This window comes from Microcebus murinus, chromosome 11 (assembly GCF_040939455.1).
Source record: "Microcebus murinus isolate Inina chromosome 11, M.murinus_Inina_mat1.0, whole genome shotgun sequence".
Classification (NCBI taxonomy): domain Eukaryota; kingdom Metazoa; phylum Chordata; class Mammalia; order Primates; family Cheirogaleidae; genus Microcebus; species Microcebus murinus.
Window position 1 is genome coordinate 73597707 of NC_134114.1, and position 18437 is coordinate 73616143.

An 18437-nucleotide genomic window follows, 5' to 3' on the forward strand; every position below is an offset into this window, starting at 1 on the left:
TGTCATAAACCATTGGCACTCTGGCATGGAGATCTTGCAGAAAGCCTGATCAGAATTTATGTGCATTAACTAAATAACAAATAACATTTTAATCGAAGTTTTATTTTTTGTGGAAAGCTGTTTTGTATATTGTAGCAAAGTGGTAAGTGGTGCCATTAGGCTTGAGCTGGAACTGTAAGTGAAAGTTAACAAAGCAATAAATACCACAGTGGAGACACATTTGATGAATGAGATGAATGTTTGTCATATGGCCCCACTTATATCTCAACACTTTCAGCTGTTTGGTTTACTTTAATTTTTTGATTGGCCTTGAATGTCTAAAGAAACATAGTGATTAAGCCATCAAAAACACCTCACTAAGTGGTTCTAAGCTGCCTGTGGTCAGATATTGTGGTAGGTTATCTGTTATTCCCTTAGACAATCAAATCAAATAATTAGCTTAGCCTATCAAGGTGCAAAGCCTGAACTAATTGGGACTTATGCCAACTTTGATTGATAGCACATAGTTTAAGCAGATTAGGGTCAACTGTACTTCATTTCCACTGATGATGAAGGAAGAAGTTTGAGCTTAAGTTGCAGCCAGAGGATTTGAGTTAGATAGAAGGAGAAAGCTTTCAGATACAAAGATATATGGCTAGGAATCTTGGGGGGAATTTCTTCTTTTAGTTCATATTCTGCTGCTATAACAGAACACCTGAGACTAGTAATTTATAAAGAACAGATTTATTTCTTAAAGTTCTAGAGGCTGGGAAGTCTGGAATGGAGGAGCCTGCATCTGGTGACAGCCTTCTTGTGCCATCCCATGGCAGAGGGTGGAAGGGTAAGAGAGTATGCTTGAATTCAAGGGAGGGCCTAACTTGCATTAATAACAAACCCACTCTCAAGATAACAACATTAATCTGTTCATGAGGGCTCTGCACTCATGGCCTAATCACCTCCTAAAGGTCCCCCCTTTCAACACTGTTTCATTAGGGATTAAGATTCCAACACATGAACTTTAGGGGACACATTCAAACCATAGCATTGCACTCCTGATCCCCAAAGTCATGTCCTTCTCACATGAAAAATACATTCAGTCTTTCCCATTAGCCCCAAAAGACTTAACTTGTTCCAGCATCAACTCGAAAGTCCAAAATCCAGAGTTTCATCTAAATCATATATGAGTGGGACTCAAGACATGATTCACTCTTCGGCAAACTTCCCTTCAGCTGTGAGCCTGTGAAATTAACAAGTTAAAAATGTTAACTGGTCTCAAGTCTAAATCCTAATAGGGAAACCAAAATTATGTCTTAAAGCTGGAGAGTCAAAACCTATGTCCTGCATCCTGGACACACTGGGACAGGAGTTGGGTCCCCAAGGCTTCAGGAAGCCCCACCCTGTGGCTTTGCTGGAGCCACCAACTTATACCTATTACAATGGCCATCATCACAAAGACAGAAGATAGCACCTGTTGGTGAAGATATAGAGAAAAGGGGACCCTTGTCCTTTGTTGGTGGTAATGTAAATTAGTACAGCCATTATAGAAAACAGTATAGAGGCTCCTCAAAAAATTAAAAATAGAATTAATATATGATCCAGAAATTCTAACACTGGGCATATATCCAAAGAAAATGAAATCAGTGTGTTGAGGAAATGTCCACATTTCCGTGTTAATTGCAGCACTATTCACCATAGCCAAGATATGGAATCAACATGTGTCCATTAACAGATAAATGAATAAAGAAAATGTGATATATATTATATATACATAATATATACTATATATTTTATATATATTTTATTATATATATAATGGAATACTGTTCAACCATCAAAATGAAGGAAATCTTATCATTTGTGACAACATGGATGAACCTAGAGGACATAAAGTTAAGTGAAATAAGCCAAGGACAGAAAGACAAATACTGTATGATCTTACTCATGTGGCATCTGAAAAAGTTGATCTCATAGAAGTAGAGAGTAGAATGGTGGTTACCAGGACTGGGGTAATTATTGGGGGTGGTGGTTGTATCCTTGTTGATTAAAGGATACAAAATGTTAGGAATAAGTCCACAAGGTCTATTGTATTATACAACATGTTGACTGTAGTTAATAATATACTGTATTCCTGAAAAATGGTGAAAGAGAATATTTTAAACATTCTTGCTACAAAAATAACCTTGTGAAGTAATGCATGATAATTAGCTAAATTTAGCCATTCCACAATGTATATGGCTCAAAACATGTACATGATAAATACATACAATTTTATCTGTCAATTAAAAGTTTCCTGTATCTTTGCTATTCAAAGGAGAGTTGTTAGAACTGCAACATCAGAGTCATCAAAAACCTTATTAGACTTACAGAATCTCAGGCTCTTGCTAGACCCACTGAATTGAAATCTGCATTTTAACAAGATCCTCAGGTGATTCATAGGTACATTTAAATTTAGGAACCTCTTTTCTATGGAAATCCTTTGTTTTCCCTTATGACAAAATGCCACAGGTAGGTGATGCTCTGAAAGCTTATTTAGTATGATAATAGCAGAGGTGAAAACTGGGCTAAAATTCACTTCAGGGGTTTCCTAAAATTGCCTGCACTCTCCGTCTAATTTAGTATTCTCAAACTGTAGCGTGCATCAGAATCACCTAGACCACTGGGCCCCACCACCATAATTTCTGATTCAGTAGGTCAGGGATGGGCATGAGAATGTGCATTTTTAGAATGTTTTTAGATGATTATGGTGCTGCTGATCCAGAACTGCTGCTCTGGAACCAGATATTGGTTCCTAATTTACTTTGGCTGTAACTAACCCATGTTGCAAAACCGAGCCAAGGCAGTGTTGGAAAGCAGAGGGAGCAAGACTGCTACCTTTGGACTATGTGTCCTCAAAAAAGTTGTTTAAACAATTGAACATTACCTGTTCTCATTTTCATCTCCCTCTAGTCTTCATCCAATTCAACTCATTTCATTAAATCCTAAACTCCAGCAGTAATTGACTTTTTGAAGATTTCCAGGTACACCATATTTGTTGCGTTTGTATTTTATATGTGCTTTGTTCTCTCCTGATTTTCTTCATTACTACTCATAATCAAATCATTATACAGTATCCAGTCCCACAGTCTGTGCTAACTCACTGCCCCTATCTACGTAGATTTTATTGTTCTCTACTCTATGTTAGCAGCATAACTTGTTCATTTTTGTATTGCTGAATGTGTAGCATTGCATTTAATTGATTAGCTTATTTAATCATGACTCAAATTTTTCCCCAAGATACTCTTTTCTTTATAGCAGAGTCACGCTTTGTTCATTTTTGTATCCTGAGTATCACTGACTGAGTCAGTTTTTCCCTAAAATTTGGGGTTCTTTCCTGCCTGGTGTTGCAAAGCCAATAAAATATTTGTAGCCCCATAATATTCTGAAATAAAAAAAATAAAAAATAAAAGTTAAAAAATAAAGGCTTAGGGAAATGAGAAAACAAAAAACAAAAACAGAACCAAAAGTGAACATCAGGCAGTGCAAACTTTATTCATTGGCCAAGGAATGGAGAAGCAGGAGCATGTCTCACAAATCAACCTCTCATCCTGTGATAGGTGAAGGAGTTAAAATTATAGGTTTTCTTTAATGAAAGGGTTGGGAGGAATGAAAACCTGGAAGAGGAACATTCAGGCCTTTTCTGGGAATGGGTAGAGAAATCCTTGGAACCAGAGTACTGCTTCCTTTTTGTCCTTCTTCTGTCTTGACTGGTAGTCACCATGGTGATTGTCAACTGTCATGGTCCAGTGGGAGTGTCGTTTAGCAGGGAAATTAGATTATAATGAAATTAGAGAATCTTCAGAGGTCAAGTGAACTGCCATCTTGGATCCCACCAGTTTTAGCTGATCTGGTCACAAGGGGAATCTTTTGACGTAAGGGTCCTGTTTCTTAAAGATAAGCAGAATCAGGGCAGGGGTAGAAACTCAGCTATGTCACCTACGCATTATATTGGGTATCATGAACTTAAGGAAGGACCATGTTGCTTGGTCCACATTCCATGCTCCATGGATGGGCAGGAACAGAAGCAGCCTGTATGTTATTTTCTAATTCCTTGTTTGGGTTTCTCTGTTGATAACTCAAGGGCAAGAAGATTCCCAGGTTGGGGTTTTAATGGATTGGCATAGAAGTTGCTTTCAGGCAAGACAGGGTAAGATCACAACCTTTAAAATAGAGAATTCTATAGAAAATGTAGTATTGAACATCACATTCAAAGATTATATAATAGTTGAAATAGAATCCATGGGCTATTAAATATAAAATTTATTAATCTACCCATGCAAAGTATCTCTAAAATTCAGATATGAGTTTAGTAGAATTATTTTCTACATGCCTATTATAAATTTACTATGTACTTATCCACTACTGTCTTTTATTTGAATTTTCATGCATGAGACTTATATCCCTGAATTGCAAAAAGAGATGAGTTTGCAGGTACTGAAGAAATTACAGTATCTTTTTAGAGTTAGAATGGAATGTGGACTGTTAACAGACTTGTAGAACTCTCTTAAATCTTGTAACTTAAAAGACAATGTAAATTCTATAACATAAGCATATATATGACAGACTAAGAGGTTTCCACCGTGCACAAGTTATGATAGCTATAAAATATCTTAATAGAAACAGCCGTGAAATGGGATTAGACATTTTAGTTGTGATCTCTGATTCAAGATCAGTTTTAAAATTTTGTTGAAAGTTGGTAAAATGCCTAGAATTTTTGACTGAAAGGGACTAGAAAAAGCATACCTGTCCCAGAAATAAATGTCCTTTTATTCTTTATGAATTAAGAAAATCTTATATATATTTAATAGGTATTTATCCAACTGATAATGACATTAATTTTTTTATTAAGTACTCTGTAATTTTAGATTAATGTTTCTTCATAGGTGGTTCTTTTTGAAAGAAATAGTTACAAACCAACAAAACCATCTATAATAAATACCATTTTTTCACTGATTATTCTTTTTTAAAATTGTATTTTATTGTTGTTTTGGTAGAAGAGCTATAAAAGGAGTTCTATTCTGATTTTTCTTTAAATATGGATTTGGAGATAGGTCACATAAGAAAAAAAGTCCACCAGTAATCTGAAATAAAAACTTTGGCTAAGGAAAGCAGTAAATGCAAATCTAAATCCATAAATTACTGAATGCTGTAGCCCTTTATAGCACTTAAATGTCTTTGAGGCACTTACTTTCCTGGATCTGCCATTGCTTACCACTTTAAACTCTTCAAAACAAATCTATACAAGAATGAGCCAAAAGGAATATCTCTATTTGTATAACATTGCTTGTTCAGAAAATGCAATGAGAAATACTGTTTTGTCAGAACAGTGGTTCATCTATTTCAATAATCATTTATTCATTCTGTTAGATCCAAGTCTGTTTGGTTGCTGGATTTGTTTAGAACCATTTAATGAATATATTACATTAGGCTTTTTATATGTTTTTGTTTTACTCTTTTTTTTTAGAAGATACCACATAGGTACTCATAGGCACAATATTCTTTCCCAGTGGGTGCATAGATAAGCCTTCTAAGCATGCTCACCCAACCTACAACATTCTGGGAAGGAGACAGAGAAAAATCAAGCAGAATATTAAGAGTCTGAACATGAGGGTATGTGTATTAATACCATTGCTGTACATATTTAGACCTAATGAGGCAGGGTAAGTCCTTTCTGAGTCCCTGGGATGATTTCTGGATTGTTACAGTGTCATCATTGGGCTCTTCTTTGGCCTTTTGTTTGTATTTCTGCTAGGAACTAAGTATAATTATCAATATTTCATCTACAGAGTTAGTTTCTTCCTTTTACTTAGGGCAAATTAATTCCATAAACCAATTTTCAACATAGCAGTTTATTTTAACTGTATGTATCTGCTCTGTGTCAGGCACATACTGGGAACTGAGGATTTGAGGAGGATGAACACACTAACTTCTTGCCAATGAGCTGAAGGTCAAGTGGGGAGAAGAAAAGGCAAACAATCTATGGTTTAGCAATAAAAGTGTGGCTAGGGAGCTTTGGGAGCACACAGGAAGAGCACCCAATCCTGTTGCTGGGACGGAGAAGTCTTTCTAAAGGAGATGATGCCTAAACCACGTCCTTAAGAATAAGTAGGAGTTTGTCAGGCAGAGGAATGGAGGAGGGTGGACACATTTTGAAAGAAGGAGAAGCATCTAAAAAATATTTGTGGGAGAGAGAAAGAGAATCAATACACTTGAGGAATTAGACGCAGCTCTGTATCACTGGTGCTAATGTCGTATAAGGACAGTGGCAAGGGATGAAGGTAGAGAGTTTAACTGGAGTCTGATTATTAAGGACTTTGTGTGCCATGTCATGAATTTGCACTTTATCTTGAAGGATTTTGAATATGGCAGAGATATGACCAGATTTTTGCTGTTGCAGCTTTATTGAAGTGTACTGGATATACAATAAACTTTGTACATTTAAAATGTGCACTCTTAAATTTTCTCTCTCACACATACCTGTGAAACCATCATAACAATCAAGATAATTATTTGCATTTTGGATGGATTGATCTAACACCATTATGGAAAATGGATTGGGCACAGGTATTCATTCCTGGAGTCAGGGATAGCAATCAGGTAGCTATTGTCAGATAATGAATAATTCACTGAAGCAGTGGCTTTGAGATTGGAGGGATGTTGGGCTGGAAGATACTAAAGCAAAATCAATTTGACTAGGTGATTCATTGGCCTTAGGGATAAGAAAGAGAATTGAAGTTGAACTCTTAAGTTTATGTCTTGGTCAATTGAGCAAATGGTATCATTTGTCTGAGATGGGGAATGCACAAGGAAGAGGAAATGATGAGTTCAGTTTTGGACATGTGTTTTGGAAGTTTGAGCTGGAGTCAGGGAACATCAGCATAGAAGGAGGAGGACGAAATGATTCAGCAAATGTATTGGGCAAGAAGGTGTGGAGAGAGAGGTTTGTAGATAGCCAGGAAAATGTGAAAATGTGGATTTAATGAACAGAAATGACATAGTATTTGCACTTGTACTAGTGAATTCCCTTGACTTCTGAGACACTGTCATTTTCTTTATTGTGTCTCTTCTTCCGTACAGTTCTTTGTTCTCCTGTCCTCTTGTCTGCCAATCATGGCCATTCATTCTGCAGGTTAGCTCTGCCTCTGATAGGTGGGTTCCCCAGGGATGACAGTAAAAACAAAACCTTGGTTCATTATTAGACATTACAATGATCTGAGTTTTCTTATTAAGGCTCTAATGTAGATGAGTTGATTTTTCAATCTTCCATTTTCTTTCACTTCTCACTATGGGTGGAATTTGCTTTGGCTTCTAGATAAAGGTGTCCCATTGATTTCACATAACTGATTTATGTTAGATAACCCATTTTAATCTTAATTAAAAATTTTACTTTTAAAAAGGGAAAATCTCAGGAATTCACTGGAATAACAGTTTAAAAAGAATCACAGTACATGGCATTTTAGATTTTTGGTATGTATGTTAAGAATTATGTACAAATTGAAATGTCTGTGTATTATTCCTCAACACAACCAATAAAGTCTCAATTTTGGAAGGAAAACAAAAAGTAAGAGCTGTTAAAATTTTAGTTCCTGAGGGCAGGGTCTTTTTGTTTGAGGTAAATCCTACTCTTTCATTAAACATTTCCCCAAAGATCAATTAATTTCAAGTACATTTTTACTTACGCCAACTTTGCTGACAAAGTCCTTGTTTCCTTGTCAACTTTTAGTCTTGGTATTTGGAGAGACGGTGTTGTGTGAGTAATTCATTATCCTCGTAAATTGATGTTAACTGAGTCTGATCATAAAAGGCATGTAATTGTGTGCCGTGTTAATGAATTTGGACTTTCTCTTGAAGGATTTAAATATTATGGAGGTATAAGTAGATTTACTTTTTAGATAGATTGATCTTGCACCAACATACATTCTTATTAAGTTTTATCTTATAGGGAAAGGAACCTGGTTATGGAACAACACTTATTGATAGGGCTTCTCTGTGTGACACATTGTGTGCTTAAATATAGATTTCCTAACTGGGCATCTACCCAAAAGATCAAAAGTCACTTTATGAAAAAGACACCTACACTCGAATGTTTATAGCAGCACAATTCACAATTGCAAAGCTATGGAAACAACCCAAGTGCCCATCAATTCATGAGTGGATTAATAAAATGTGGTATCTGTATACCATGGAGTACTACTCAGCTTTAAGAAACAATGGTGATATAGCACCTCTTGTATATTCCTGGATACAGCTGGAACCCATTCTACTAAGTGAAGTATCTCAAGAATGGAAACACCAGCACCACATGTACTCACCAGCAAACTGGTATTAACGGATCAACACCTAAGTGGACATATAGGAGTAACATTTATCGGGTGTCAGGAGGGTGGGAGGGGGAAGGAGGGGATGGGTATATACAACCACAACGAGTAAGATGTGCAATGTTTGGGGGATGGACATGGTTGAAGCTCTTACTCAAGGGAGAAGGGGGGCACAGGCAATATAAGTAACCTTAACACTTGTACCCCCATAATACACTAAAATAAAAATAAATAAAAAAATAAAAAAATATAGATTTCCTATATAATATCATTTGAGGAATTTTTTTCTTTCTGCAGAAGACCAGCCTATTCCAAAGTATTTGTCTCACAAGACTCCCTTAATTTTTTCTTTTTATGGCTCATAATGTTTGCCTTTAACTATATAGGTGATGCAGTATATACTACAGTAATGTTGATCCATAATAGGCATTAGACAAAGGCTTACTGAATGAATAAATGGTTCACTGCTGTCCTTGTATTCTCTAGAAGACCAGAGTGACATAAATGGTTTCCCCATAGAATTAATGCTTTTTTCTCTTTATACTGTAGAGTGTTTTTAAATTTAATCCAAGCCAGAAATAGATACAAATTTTATAAACTGGCACAATTACTGAAGTTTTATAAATAAAATTGTTGTAGTATTTAGTGGTTAGAGGTGAAAATGTGGGTTATTTGCTTGAAAAATATGTGGCAACTCAAATTCTTCTAACTGGTACATAGTTACATTAGTATGTTTTTTCACCCTATTTTTAATAGCCTTTGTACTTTCTAGGTCACTGTCTGTAACCTTAGCAAACTACTTTGGAAAATGACATTTCCACCTTTTGCTCTCCCCAAATTGATGGTATTGAATTTTAAATTAGGGATTATACATCTTTTGCAAGAGGAGTTGTGCCAAATATGAATGCTTAAATTGAAAAAACTCTCTTTCAAGAAGGAATGGTTTTCATATGGTAATTAGTCCGGTTCAAAACAATCAAAAAGCAGTAGTTATGCTTGTAATTGCCTGATTTCATGAATATTTATGACTAGTCATTATACTCATTTACTATTTTGTTCTCTAGGTGATCTAGAATAACATTTACCATTTCCCTCTGGTAAAATAAGTTACCTTGTTAAACAAGGACAACTTGGTATTCAGGTTAGAAACTCAGTGAGTGACATCTGGTTCCTATTGCCAGGTTTACTGTAATTCTCTTTCTTCTAAACGAAGATCATATAGCAACCTTTGCTGTTCAATCATTGCTTAACCCTGCTTTCTTTTCTTATTTCTTGCAAATGCTTCTCATTACAATCTCATATGAAGTCGGCATGTTTTATCCTAATCTTTCGCCTTCCTTTTAGTGAGAGACAGATAGAAAATACAATAATACGGTTTAACAAGAATGAGGGTGGCAAGATATCTGGTGAATTTCCCTTCACATCTTTCAAACTCCATCATAGAAAGACATTTTAAACGTACTGAGAAGAGACTCAAGATTTGAACAGAAATTAAGGTGACTTCCTTTACCCCATTTCAAGGCAAAAGAAGAGAATATTTTTGAAATTGCAGAAGCAAAAGGACCAAACGTTAAACTCATGAATTATAAAGATTAAGTTTGCTTCAATCATGTAACTTTGGTTCAGTTTAAGTAAATGAAAACATATTCTTATCATTGACAGACCCAGGTTTATTGTATATATTAAAAGATCATTTTAAAAAGGTTGGGTGAAAGATGTAAGTATAAACTGCAACATTTGTGTGCACAGGGATGTGTTGTACTGCTTGTACATGTAGAACAATTTTTCAATGTTTTGTGTATGTGTGTGTATATCTGTGATGTTTCCCTCTTTAGACTAGTGCTTTACAAATATTTCCAAAACAAAAATATTATAATAATGTAATGAAAAATAATTAAAATCCCATCTTGTAGTAGTTGTACTTTTAATATCCATTAACCAAGAAAATACATATAAATAGTGATGGAGGGCTGACTGTACTCCTTTTTCATATGAGAATACTGAGGTACAGAGAGGTTTGTAACTTGCCCAATACAACACAGTTAGTAAGTGATGGAGCTGGAATTCAAATCCAGGTTGATTGAAAACTCTTTCCTTACCTCTACACCATACTAAGTTACTATAAATTAAGTAGTATAAAGAATATTTCGTTCATTACTAAGTATTTACATATATTTATAAAGTAGTACATGGATGTAAAAAATGATTTATTTGGTCCATTTCCCGACAATATTTAATGTGCATATGTGTTAGTGTGTCCTTATGTTTCAATTTGTACTGGCTGAACCTGAATGGGACTTACCACAGGGTCGAATATGCTTTCAACCCTGTATTAAATATTTAATACACTTTAGTACAAATTATCATTTGGCTGGCAATCTGCATGTCTAGACGGGATAAGTTTCCTAGTCTCAGTAAAATTGTGAAATGTGTGAATTTTTCCTTACCGCTCTCTTAGGTTTGCTAACTTTCTTGTTCAGCTCTTCCTCCAGGGTATTCATTACCTTTCTTTAATCAAACTCTTAAAATTATAACCTTACCTATAGTTACTTCTAAATGAAAGTAAATATTATTACTTCCTACCATGGAGATTTTTACATTTTAACAGGAAAAATTAAATGAATATAACTTTTAGATAAGTTATCAATCAACATGAGGAAACACTTTTCTTTGAACCAAGTATCTTCCCATCTTCTTTCCATGGCTTCCTTATTCCCTCCTTCTTTTCCTTTTCTCTCTGCCTTCTGTCCTCCAACCTCTTGTTCCTTTCTTTTACAGACAAGTAGAATTTCCCCTTCTCCTTGACATTCAACCATCTAGACCATTATCCACCTTGACATCAGGGAAGATCAAATTTACCCAAGACTAACTTAGACCATAATCTTACCTGTTCTGTAATGAAGTCTCTAAGACACTAAAGTAAGTAAGGTACCTTCCTACTCCATTTGTTCAGGTAGCTAATCAAAATATGGCCCCCAACTATGGTAGGCAGACATCTTTCAGATTTTGACATTATGTCAAGTGATAAGTGCTAAGGCTACAGGCAGGTGAGATTCTATCTGGAGAAGGTGATGTTTAAGACATTTTGATTGTCTTTTGTATCTAGAAAGGTACCTTGTAGGCTCTGGGAAGACATAAATGATAGTAATAGGACTGATCTGTCACAGGTATTGTTGAGGAAAAGTGTCAGGCTTCAAGATGATTAATGATGATGTTTAAAGATGTCTTCTGCTAAGAGTAAAAATAAAATAAAGTGTGAATGCTAGGTAGTAATTGAGACTACACTAACATTTTAAACTACTAGATAAATGTATCTCATGTTAAGCCACTGGAAAAATGTTCACCAAGCAAATTCTAACATTCAGTTGGATACTTTAGAAAGAAGAAGGACCTAATTGATCTTGACAAAATGTCATCTTGCAGTTGCAAGAATTTGAGAATTCTAAATATTTCATGTAGATGAGTAAATTATCCCTGCTGGCAGAGTTATACTATTTTAGAAATGATAACCTTAAATAGGAAAAAACCCAGTATATTTCCAAGTTAACATTTAATTGTAACAAATAATTTTTCCAATGTAAATGAAGAAGCAAGTGAATACAAGTCTTGAGAAGCTAATTTTCAGCATGAAAAAACATGAATTCTAATAACCTTTCTACCTGTTTCACATATTTGCCACTTGCTTTAAAATAAGTGATATTTACACATAACTAGAAGTTGTAAAATTACTTTGAAAAAAAATAGTATGTGATGATTAATTTCACATATCAACTGTGCTACTGTGTCCAGATACTTGGTCAAACATTACTCTGCATGCTTTTGTGAGGGTATTTTTTTTTATAGGAGATTAGCACTTAAACTGGTGGATGCTAAGGAAAGCAGATTTCTCTCCATAATGTGGGTGGGCCTTATCCATTAGTTGAAGGCCTTAGGGAACAAGCATCGACCTCCCCTGAACAAGAAGGGATTCTGCCAACAGATAGTCTTCAGAGTTGAACTGCAACATTGTTCTTCCTGGATCTTCAGCCTGCCGGCCCACCCTGCAGACTCTGGACTTGCCTGCCTCAATACTCGTGTGATCCACTTCCTTTAAACAAATCTCTCTGTTTCTCTCTCTCTATATATACATACATACATCTTATTGGTTCTTTTTCTCTGGAGAATCCTAATATGAAGTGATATTTCCATATTCCTCTTGCTTAAGTATTTTTCTTATTGAAATATTTTTCTTAATTTCAAAGTGACTATTGATATAATATTATGGTTTATTGTTTTAGCTTACTGTGTTATTTTTGTGCCATGTTGCCCTTTTCCTTATTTAAATAACATAATGACTGTTAATTCTATAACAATTTAGTTTTATGGCCTGTTGAGGCTCTAGAGTTTTAGTAATAGTTAAGACATGCCTTTTCCTCTATGTTTATTTTTATATAGGTGTATGTTTTCATCTACTTTTGTTTTTGCAAGTAGGAAAAAGCCCAATCTGATTATTGTATAGAATACACAGTCAACTGTTATGCTATAAGTTTTGTTAATAGAAAACATATAAAAGTGTAATAGATAAGGTTGCTTGCAAAGTTGTTCATATTCTCATGTGAAAATAAAAATATGTGATGACTTTCTAAGATGCTCCAATACCTTCCCAGTGTGAACCCCTTGGTCTTTGATATTCCCTTACTTTGTAGCTCACTCTTTTATGAAGCTCCGAAGTCCCCTATAAGACCTCAAAATGGTGAGACTTACTGTTCCCTTTTGACTTAATGGAGATTCACAACAGGGTCACAGCTGCTTTTGAATGGGGAAAAATTGGAAAAAAATGCTAAAATGTATATGGAACCACAAAACACTCTGAATAGCCACAGCAATCTTGAGAGAGGACAAAGATTCTCTTCAGAAAGACTACTTTCTGATTTTAAGATATATTATAAACCTATAGTAATTAAAACAGTATAGGCTGGCATAAAAATAGATACATACACCAATGGAACAGAATACAGAGCCCAGAAATAAATTAATTCATGTCCTGTCAACTGATTTTTGATAAGGGTGCCATGAATTAACAATGGGGAAAGGTTAGTCTGTTTACCAATGGGATTGAGGAAACTGGATCTCCACATGCAAAAGAATGAAATTGTGTTATACCATATACTCAAAATCAACTCAAAATGGATGAAAGAATTAAACATAAGATTCCAAACTATAAAACTCCTAGAGGAAAACTTAGGAAAAAAGCTTCATGATATTGGTCATGGCAATAATTTCTTGGGTATGTCTATAAGAACACAAGCAAAAAAAGTAAAGATAGACAAGTGGAACTACATCATGCTAAAAACCTTCTGCATAGCAAAGGAAACAACAGAGTGAAAAGGCAAGCTATGGAATCAATGGGAGAAAATACTTGCAAACCATATATCTGATAAGAAAAAAATATAAGAAAATCCTACAGCTCAAGAGCAAAAACAAAACAAAAACAAAACAACAAAAAAAAAACAAAAAAATTCCTGATTAAAAAAATAGACAAAGGACTTGAACAAACATTTATCCCAAGAAGACATGCAAATGACCAACAGGTATGTGAAAAGATGTGTGATATCATTAATTATCAGGGAAATGCCCATTAAAATTACAATGAGGTATCACCTGACATATATGTTAAGATGGCTAACATAAAAAAATAAAAGGTAACAGATGTTGACAAGGATGTGGAGAAATTAGAACTCTTGTACAATGCTGCTGGGGATACTAAATGGTGCAGTAGCAATGGAAAATAGAATGGAGGTTCCTCTAAGAATTATAAAACTACCATATGATCAATACCACTTCTGGGTATACATCCAAAATAATTGAAATCAGTATCTTGAATATATATCTGCACTCCCCTGTTCATTTCAGCACTAATCACGATATCCAAGATATACAAATAGCCTAAATGTTTATTGACCAATGCATAGATAAAGAAAATGTGATATATACGTACAATGAAATATTATTTGGCCTTAAAAAGAAAGGAAATCTTTCTTTATTTGGCAACATAGATTAATTTGGAGGACAGCATGCTAAACCAGGTACAGAAAGACAAATCCTGCATAACTATGCTTATTTGAGGTATTTAAAATAGTCAAACTCATAGAAATAGAGGGTAGAATGGCAGTTACCAGGTGCTGGGAAAGGGGAAATGGGGAGTTGCTACTGAGTGGGTATAAAGTTTCAATTATGCAAGATGAATATGTTATAGAAATCTATTGTAGAACATTATGCCTATAGTTAACAATACTATATTGTGTATTTAAAAAGTTCTTAAGAGGTTAGATCTCATATTAAGTGTTCTTGCCATAATTAAAAAAAATAGAGGTCTTGGAAGGGAGTGGGAAGGGGGAAGGATAGAGCATCTTCAAATGTAGGAAGAAGGCTTAGGGTTCAAAGCAGAAGAGAGTAGATCTGTAGCTGTGGGTTCTGGAGTCACAGGGGACCTGAGAACCAGCTATGGTGGTGCTCTAGAATGGTGGCAGCACTGTAAACAGTTAGCTGTGTGGTTCTCCGGGAGATGAAACTGTAGGCATTGGTTTCCCCAACTCAACAGGTTCCTGTATTCTCTGCGTATGGTAAAAAAAAACTGAGAGCTCCCTAATGTAAGGAGCTGTTGAAAGCTTTGAAAATGAGAGTGTCAGGGAAGACCATGAAATAATGGTGGTTAAAGATCTTTTTCCATTTTTTTCCAGCACTGAACAAGCCTACAGGATTTTGGTGTCATTCTAAAGGAGTGCAGAGCAATAATAATTGTGTGAGTTCGAATTTTCAGCTATCCTGGTTGCACGGGGGCTAGGATTCAAGTTTAATTTAGTTGAATGAGATGACAGAAGCTGATATTTTTGAAACATCTGAGCTTATGGTCTAAGTTTCAATACCGAGACAAAGAAAAAGAAATTTAATCTTTTATTAATAATATAATAAAAATACTCTCATCAAGCACCTGCTATGCATTTGACACATTTTATGAGATGCAGTTGATTAAGATCAAGAAGTTATGGGCTTATATAGTGCCATATAGTGAATAAGTGACAAGGTTGAGATTTTTAACTCACACCTGAGTACACTTACTGGAACTAGGGCTGAGTATGTAGCCAGGGAAGCTTCCACCAGGGAGAATCATTGAATTGTTATGATCACCAATAACAGAATATCGAATGTTAAATTAGGCAATTTTTTCTTTCTGGAGAGTTTTATTTCTTTATTTTGTATTTAGATAAGTGCACTGTTGAATTTTTAAAATATATTTTATGGTGGAAGGTAAGTAAAGGAAGACACTGAGGAAATAAAATAACTTCTCATCAGGATACCTGCTGAGTTTGGGTTTAGGCCACAAAACCTTTGGGAAAAACAAATTATAGAAAGCAATAATCTATTATTCCATTGCTGGCTGAATGATATGGCTCAGGTAAGTGGTTTATAATTAAATCTACTAAATTATGGCTGTGTTTATTCAGTTATGGCCTATATTAACAAAGAATTTCATGGACTCTGGTTAAATACAGTATTATGAATGTACATAGCAAAAAAGTGTTTTTAAAATAGCTCCAGTAGAGCTAATGAAAGCAGAGTTTGTTTGAGGGCAATATTCCCACGAGCTTTCTGGATGCCATCTTTGGCAATTTACCACTTTGTAAAAAATGAGTGTTTTTCTAGAAAGAAACAATAATTGGAGTGTGTATTTCATCTTACAATATGGCAATTCTTCAGTTACTTTTATGGATGAGACAGTTAGTTGTCAAGCCAAAAAAAAAATGACTGTAGATTTCTTACAAGTCTTCATACACTCAATTCTACTCTGAAGTGCCAGATTTTTGTAGTATACTTTGTCATAAATTTCTGGTATTGAACATATGTTCAATCTTACAAGTGTCAGAGGGGAAGGATAGTTTAAAAAAGAGTAGAAGTTTGAATCTTTTTAAACTTTTAGTTTTTCTTTTACTGCGACTTTCTCAGAATGTTTATGGAGAAATAGATTTCTATTCAGATTCAAGCTAGAATTTGACCACTTGTATACTAGGCATTATCCTTGGTAATTTAATTAAATATATAGCTACACATCTTTAAATTTAGAATATTAGCATTCCAAGGAAACGGAGAGAATTTTTTCCACATCCTTGTTTTACAAATGGGACTCAGGACCATAGCATTCAAACGGGTTGAGTATCCCTTATATTCAAAATGATTTGGATCAGAAAGTGTTTCAGATTTTAGAATACTTGCATATATATATAATGAAATATCTTAGGGATATTTCACCTAGGTCTGAACATAAAATTCCTTTCTTCTTTATATACACCTCATACACATAGCAAGAAGCTAATTTTATACAATATTTTAAATAATTTGTGCATAAAACAAAATTTGTGTACATTGAACCATCAGAAAGCAAAGGCGTCACTATCTGGGTACCCATGTGGACAATCTATGGTTGTCTGGAATCACCATCATTCCTAACTCTGAATGTACATGCCTCCAATAAGTAATCATTTTCTTACACTTATTCACACGTAAGTACCTAGTAGTAAAAAATGTGACATACCATTGACACATTGAAAATATAACATGTTCAAGATAACTGAGCAGATCAATAGCATCACCAGAATACCTGTATCATCTGTTAAACAAAAGCAACATCAAATAATGGCAGGCTTTCAGTCTCCACTTACGATGCTATGTTTTGATTAAAAGGTTACTGTGTACCGTATTTTATATTTTTAGGTGAGAAGAAACATCAGAAGCAGTTGAAGGACCAGGAAGTTGGGCCTCTAGGAATGAAGAAGCATTTAAAAATATGGCTTTTAAAAATATTTCCTCCAGAGTCATCTGCCTCATTAACAATGGTTTTTGTCTTAGGAGTCTCTCTTTGATTTTATAAACTGATGTGATTTTTTGTTCTATTATGAATGAATCTAGTCCTTCAATAAGCTCATTACACATCTTCATCATGTTGTCTATAAGCACTTATTCTACAGCATTAACAATGCCATCTTCATTGTCACTATCATTGTATCACCTTTTCAGAACCATTTGAGCAATTTCATGACTGGTCAATGAATGAACGACTGGAGCCTCATTATCGCTATTAAAAACTTTGCTAGTCACTTCCCCCAGCTTACTGATGGACTCTGAAGACTTATTTTTCACATATGGAAGGAGGTCAGATGTTATTTTTTTCTCACTTGCCATGTGGAATCCTGAAAGTCACCACCTTGTTCATCATCATCCCTGAACATAGTTGTGGGTCATAGGTTGTGCCAGGCATGCACAATTGTGTCTGTAGTCACTGTCTTCAAGTGTTGGCAACAGCATACATGGTATCCTTCATGCCAAACTCCTTTTGAAAACCTTTCACACTCACACTTATTGTCGCTGCTGCTAACATGCTGTTCATGAAAGTGTTTTTATATTTACAGTGATCTAAGGAAAGCTTGGTACGTGCTGAATTAATGAAGTCAGTTTTTTGGGAAAGTATGTGGCATAAACATTATTTTTTGATGAGAATTTTAGCTGGAAGATGAGTAGAACAGTTGTCAAGGAATAACAAAATCTTGCAGTCATCATCCAGTCTTGCTTCACTGAGCAATAATGCCAAAACAATGATGTTTCATTAACATTGTAGACTTGTTTTAGCACCAGATTGTTATCAGTGATGACCCTGGCAAACTTGTCAATGAATTTCTCTGCTGTTTCATGATCAGTAGATGCTTTATCACCACAAATCTTTAAAAATTTAATGCTGCGTCTTATCTTACATCTTTGCAACCAGCCTGTTGACTGTTACAGTTTGTTTCCATTTTATTCATTGTGATAGATCTTTGCACGTTTCACGATTAGCATACCACTAAGTGGCATGTATTCACTGTGGATACATTCTTTCGATACACAATCAAGATTTTCATTTTTAGCTTTATGTAGTGTTTTTCTATTTTTTATTTACTACTATTCATCACTTTCAGTATACAACTTCAATAGTTTATCCTTTTGTTCCTTCAGGTCATGTGGTGGTTATTCCAACACCATATTCTTCTGTAAGATATTTCACATTTACATTTCTTTCCAGTCTCTCTAACAATT

General features: G+C 34.9%; 1 long non-coding RNA gene across 1 annotated transcript; it reads left to right on the top strand.

The window, feature by feature from the left end:
* Window positions 1-2926: 2926 nt before the first annotated feature.
* Window positions 2927-17478, top strand: LOC105876038 (uncharacterized). Its single transcript, XR_001156232.2, has 3 exons — window positions 2927-2996; window positions 15053-15114; window positions 17082-17478. It is a non-coding gene; the product is annotated as an uncharacterized LOC105876038 (long non-coding RNA).
* The last annotated feature ends 959 nt before the right edge of the window (window positions 17479-18437 follow it).